The following is a 6,972-nucleotide window of genomic DNA, read 5'->3' on the forward strand; positions in this document are numbered from 1 at the left end:
TCTATGTAAATAGACTTAGAACTAGTAAATAGCTGTCAAATTATTTTCTCCTTAGCAAATGACTTTTGGAATATATAAGTTAAATTATCTCATGTTGTCATCATCATCACATTCATGCAATAGAGTTGAGTATTCTCTCTACTCTCCTTTTAATCCTTTGTGTGTGCATGTGTTAACCCTTATCGGAGACATCTCAGGCATCGAGGTCGACCACCTCTTTAGTTTCACTTTGTTTGGTTGTAATCGAAAAGGCTAGATTTCACGTAAATGGTTATATATTGTATATTTTACATGAGCGCTCACCAATTATCTATGAAAGACCTGCCATGGGATAGCTTAATGAAGGGTACCAACAAGTAGAAGGTTGTCCCTTCACTTTATTTAGTTGCACGCATTGAAAAGACGACATCTCATTTAAATGATTATGTATTGTATATTTTACACGAGTGCTTGCCAATTGTCATTAAAAGACATGCCATGGGATATAGATTAATGAAGGGTACTGCGAGTAGAAGATTTCAGTTGAATAGTTATGCATTGTATATTTTCTGTGAGCACTTGCACACTGTCTATGAAAGATGCACCACGGGATAGCTTAATGAAGGGTACTAGTGAGTAGAAGGTTTACACTAGTGTAAGCAGCCTAAGAGGCTTAGGACCTAATTTTTAGCTTTGGCCGCCTAAATGGTATAAACCCTAAAAATGGAAGAGATGAGGCAAACTGGAACTGCAACCCCTCATTCTCTTTTATTCTCTTATGTATAATCTAAGAGTGCTCTTTCACTCTACTCTCTCCCTCTTGCCTCTTGCTTGCTTGTATGCATGATTTGAGCTCTCTAGCTGCTTGTCTATGCATGTGTGAGTGAGGGAATGGGACAAGGATTGGGCTACAAGGCGGTTGAGCTATGAGTTTGTCAGTTTGTCTGGTCAAGACCGGACACTTACATGGTTCTAGACCACCTAGTCGGCTCTAGAGAGGAGCAGCGAGACTAATGCAGATGTGCCCAATGCAATAAGCCAATGCTAGGAAGTTGAGCCACCTGTCTACCTAAGCACATGGAGATTAATTATAAATGCAAAGCGAGGTAGTTCCTGAGGCTGTCCTGAATTCCATGTCCAGATAGGACCAAACTTAACACAGGATTGAACACTGAATAGATAGAGATGAATAGAGATAAAATAATAGTAAGACAAAGACCAATCTATTCTTGAGTATTATAGTACAATGCCTTAGCAAAAGAACTCTGCTCGTGAATTGCTTACTCAACTCTCTTGTTTCCCTATTCGGTACTGTTCCTCTCCTTCGGACCCAATTAGACCTGACATGGTTCTTGACCTATCTAGACAGTAATGCACCCCTAACTCTTATATCCCCTTATCTGACTAATTCCTCTTTTTACAACCACGGGTACTACCAATTCATCAAGAGGTTGTTACAAGTTTGTTACAAAACAAGAAGGCTCAATTTGTTGCACAACGATCAGTTTGGCAGTGATCTCAGCGGCGGGCGGCCAAACAGGTTGATTGGCTTGCTAACACCTGCCAATCATGATGGACGCTACGCTGGCAATGAAGCCCACAATTGCTATTTAGAAAAATTATGTGCCCAGATTTCCTCTGAGTCCTCCCGTCTAGATTCCCTATGGCCTGTTCTAGCCGCCTTCTTCTGGTACCTCTTCTGCGGCGTTGCAATGTCCCCTAAGATGAACTTGATGGGGTGATCCTAGGCATACCTTGGCTGATAAGCCCTCTTCTTGCTGCTTACCCAGGCATGCCTTATGCCTGTCCTCTCATCGGACCTTTGGAACTGCACGTCAATGGGCCTCGCCTCTGGATGCCTTGCCCTTGCCCTCTTCATTGCTTCCACAGCCTTGCCTACTACAAAGGCATGGGGCTATGTTTGCTTTGGGGTGATAAATCCCTCTTCAAAGACTGTTTGGTCAGGTTATTCACCACACATAGGGTAGTAATCTTATAGGTTCCGACTATGTCGCTCTTCAAATGAGCTGTTGCCTCCTCACCTAGATCCGCGAGTCATAAGAGCCCGCTTCTTCCACGCACTGCTCTGGATCTGGGGGAGGGGCTTCTTCCTTGTTTTGATGCTCCTACTTGAGAGATGCCTTGGCCCTATCTCTTTTATTCTCTTATGTATAATCTAAGAGTGCTCTTTCACTCTACTCTCTCCCTCTTGCCTCTTGCTTGCTTGTATGCATGATTTGAGCTCTCTAGCTGCTTGTCTATGCATGTGTGAGTGAATGAATGGAACACAGATCGAGCTATGAGAGGCGGTTGAGCTATGAGGATGTCAGTGTCCCTGGTCAAGGCTCGACACTTACATGGTTCCAGACCACCTAGTCGGCTCTGGAGGAGCAGCGCGACTAATGCAGTTGTGCCCAATACAATAAGCCAATGCTAAGACATTGAGCCACTTGTCTACCTAAGTGCGGGGAGATTAATTATGAATGCAAAGTGAGGTAGTTCCTAAGGCTATCCTAAATTCCATGTCCAGATAGGACCAAACTTAACACAGGATTGAACATTGAATAGACAGAGATGAATAGAGATAAAACAACAGTAAGACAAAGACCAATCCATTCTTGAGTATTACAGTACAATGCCTTAGCAAAAGAACTCTGCTCATAAATTGCTCACTCAACTCTCTTGTTCCCCTATTTGGTAATGTTTCTCTCCTTTGGACCCAATTAGACCCAACATGGTTCTTGACCTCTCAAGACAGTAATGCACTCCCTTCCTACAATCTCAACCGGGGAGACCAAGTCCACTCTAACTCTTCTATCCCCTTATCTAGCTGATTCCTCTTTCTCCTTTACAATTCCACGGTTACTACCCATTCATCAAGAAGCTATACAAGTTTGTTACAAAACAAGAAGGATCAGTTTGTTGCACAACGGTTAGTTTGGTAGTGATCTCAAGGCAGCCAAACCGGCTGATTGGCGCCAACACCTAGCAATCATGATGGACATTACGCTAGCAATAGGCGAGTCCACAATTGCTATTTTGAAAAATTATGTGCACGGATTGCCTATGAGTCCTCTCATCCAGATTCCCTATGGCTTGTTCCAGCCGCCTTCTTCTGGTACCTCTTCTACCTGCAATTTCGCTTGAGATGAACTTCATGGGGCAATCCTAGGCGTACCTTGGCTCCCTCGTAAGCCCTCTTCCTTGCTGCTTACCCAAGCATGCCCTATGCCCGTCTTCTCATCGGCCCTTTGGAACTACACGCCAATGGGCCTCACCTCTAGATGCCTTGCCCTCGCCCTCTTCATTGCTTCCATAGCCATGCCTACTAAAAAGGCATGGGGCTCTGTTTGCTTTGGGGTGATAACTCCCTCTTTGAAGACCATTTGCTCAAGTTCTTTTGGACTTCTTGGCCCACCCCGCCTCCATCTCTACCCATAGGGCGGTATTCTTATAGGTTTTGATTGTGTCACTGTTCAAATGAGTCGTTGTCTCCTCACCCGGATCCGTGAGTCATAAGAGCTCGCTGCTTCCATGCAATGCTCTAGATCCGGGGGAGGGGCTTCTTCCTTGTCCTGATGCTCCTGCTTGAGAGAGATGCCTTGGCCCTGTTTCTTTGTCTTTGGTTGACACTTCCAACTAGTTCATGAATTTTTCAATTTCTTCCCAGTTGGAAGGTCTCAAGGCACCTACCTGCTCTGGGATGTCTAGATTAAAGTTTGCATATATTTAAGGACAGTTCCCTTCTAGACACCCATGCTCCTTTGGCCCATTTCTTCTTGGACTCTTTTTTGCAGGTCTTTTTTTGCACCCTTTTCCCTTTTTGCCCAGCCTTGGAATTGTTGAAATATACAAGTGAAAAGGGTGTGTGTGGGAACAAGCTCTTGGATAGAGGCTGTAAAAGAGGAGATGTAATTGTGAAAGAACCTGTGAAAAGGTTAGGAGAATCTACTGGGAGAGAATAATGGGTAGCATGAGGGAATTTAGGGGTGTGGAGTTATTCTGGGAGATAATCAGGGAAAAGAGAAGAGGTGGAGAGAATCAGGCAAGAGGTGGAGATATTCAGGGAGTGAATCATGGAGAAATCAAGGGGATTTGATGCTTGATGTAAACACTATAAATTGAGGCATAGCCCTAATGAGAATTTGTTGGTTTTTGAGTATCCATGCCTACATTAATCTATGTGCTAATTATTCACTAATTACGTCTTAATCACTTGCTAATCACTTTGTTAATTATGCTGATTCTAGTGTTTGATCCACCATAGCTCATCATTTAGCTCAAATTTCAACATGGTATCAGAGCCATGCCTAGAATCAACCAGATTTATGAGCCCATTAGTGAATTAATCAGGATTAGTAAGATAATTAGCAAAAAAATCAGTTTTTAGTAAGCTTTCACTCTTCCCCTTCACCCCCAGCTAGTGGAGGGTCTCTAGCACCTTGCACACATAAAATTAGGGCACAAGCTTTATACACAAGATAGCTAACCTCATTAGCTTCAAGCCCATCTACTCCACGCAGCAAACCGCCGTCAGGATGCGCTGAATTTCGCTAATTGCTAGGCGCCGTTTTTCTGCAGAAGAATTAAGATCCCTACTTGCTCAGTTCAAATGTCTTCAATTCCTCTTAGCACAAAGGGTTTTCAAGCATGCTCTACAAGCTGGTGAAGACAGAAATCAATTTCATCAAGTCTACAGAGAGATCAAAGCTCTTCATCAAATCTGCAGGTGACTTTGGTAAAACAGAGATTAAGCTTTCATTATTTGGTCAAATCTTGTGTTTCTTGGCTTAATCCTCTACTAGACTCATTGCTATTGATGCCTTTGAAAGCATTTGAGCTCATTTGCAATGGAAGGCATCAGATCTGGGCTCCCCGCATACTCTGTTTTCTGCACACAAACCAGAGCATTAATTTGCTAATCAATGATTAATCAGTGCTAATCACTATACTTTGGTGCAATTGAGGGTTCAAATTAACCATTAGGTATCTGATACAGATCCCTAAAGCTTCAGATTGCAAATCGGAGTTGGTTTGATACTCCAACCATCCCGTACAAATTGGTTACTCTCAATTTAATGTAATTTCTGGTGATTTTATGCTGATAAAATTGTTGTAATCATCTATTAAACACCAGATTGAGTTGTAAAAGGGTAGACACTGCCCTTGAATCTTGAATTTGGATCAAGAGGTAAGACCCCCTTCACATCACCATGAATTCAGCACAGGAAATAGCCAAATTTAATGGAGAACAGTTTTATACATGGCAAACAAAAACCATGTATTTGCTGATGAGGAAAAATCTGTGGGGATTAGTTGAAGGGAGAGATGAATGCCCAGAGAGAGGGGAAAATGAGTGGAAGAGTAGGAATGAAAAAGCATTGGGGCTTATTGCACTCAGTTTAAATGATGAGATCATTCATCATATCACAGGGATACAGTGGGCAAAAGATGCATGGGATGAACTCAATAAATTATTTGGTACACAAGCGAAAAATTCCAAGATAAATCTATTAATGCAATTTTACAAATTGGACATGAAGGAAAGTGAACCCTTAATCACACACTTGAACAAATATAAAAGCATTAAGCAACAGCTGGCAGCTATTGGCAAAAAGGTAGAAGATGATGAAGCATTAGCTGTACTTTTGAAGAGTGTGGACAAAGGAGATTATAAAAACATTGTAGCAACACTAAAGAATGTGCCTGAACTGAAGATACACGAGATAGAAGCAGCTCTACTGGAGCAAGAGAGCAGAGGCAAAGAGAAGAAAGAGCTCGACTCAACAGCAGGAGAGGAAAAAGCATTCTTCACCCGAGGAGGATTCTCTCGAGGACGAGGACGGGGAAGAGGCAGAGTAGGAGGGAGGACCTTCACTTGCCACAAATGTGGAAAGCCAGGACACATGGCGAGAGACTGCTACAACAAACCCAGTGAAGAAGGAACGACATCGGCAAACTTCATGGAGGCTCCAAGAGAAGTGGAGTCGGATCATCTTTTCTGAGAGAGAGAGAGAGAGAGAGAACCCACAACCCAATGTAACCTGCCCCAATAAAGTAAAACCACCTCTGAGCCACCGATGATGTAGGCCAAGTGGTAGATGTATGTGTGAGCACTTTAGTCAAGGTCGCGGGCACTTATAGTAGCCTTGGACACATAGAGAGAGAGAGTGTCAAGGACTATGGAGTTTAGGGACTTGAGGCACTGGTCGCGGGCTATCAAGTAAGAGGGAAACTTGATACAGGGTCCAGGTGTGTTAGGATTATTCACTTGAGGGGAGGTGTTGAAATATACAAGTGAAAAGGGTGTGTGTGGGAACAAGCTCTTGGATAGAGGCTGTAAAAGAGGAGATGTAATTGTGAAAGAACCTGTGAAAAGGTTAGGAGAATCTACTGGGAGAGAATAATGGGTAGCATGAGGGAATTTAGGGGTGTGGAGTTATTCTGGGAGATAATCAGGGAAAAGAGAAGAGGTGGAGAGAATCAGGCAAGAGGTGGAGATATTCAGGGAGTGAATCATGGAGAAATCAAGGGGATTTGATGCTTGATGTAAACACTATAAATTGAGGCATAGCCCTAATGAGAATTTGCTGGTTTTTGAGTATCCATGCCTACATTAATCTATGTGCTAATTATTCACTAATTACGTCTTAATCACTTGCTAATCACTTTGTTAATTATGCTGATTCTAGTGTTTGATCCACCATAGCTCATCATTTAGCTCAAATTTCAACAGGAATTCCTGTATCCTTTTATCTTTTGCTCGCACTTCCTTGGCGTGCACCCTCCTCATGGCGTCCACCTGCTCTTGTCTATGTCAGCCTAGGCTATATGCACCTCTTCTGTGTGTGCCCATCTCATGGCGTCTAGTTGCTCTTGTCTTTTTCGGAGGTCAGTGTGAGCTGTTGTCAATGTGACATTCAACTCATTCACTATCATTTTTCCTCCTCTTCCTCTTGTCACTCTTGCACGCGTAGCAGTCTCTACATCCTT

This window comes from Cibotium barometz, chromosome 14, assembly GCF_041138505.1.
Source record: "Cibotium barometz isolate CiBa-2024 chromosome 14, ASM4113850v1, whole genome shotgun sequence".
Lineage (NCBI taxonomy): Eukaryota > Viridiplantae > Streptophyta > Polypodiopsida > Cyatheales > Cibotiaceae > Cibotium > Cibotium barometz.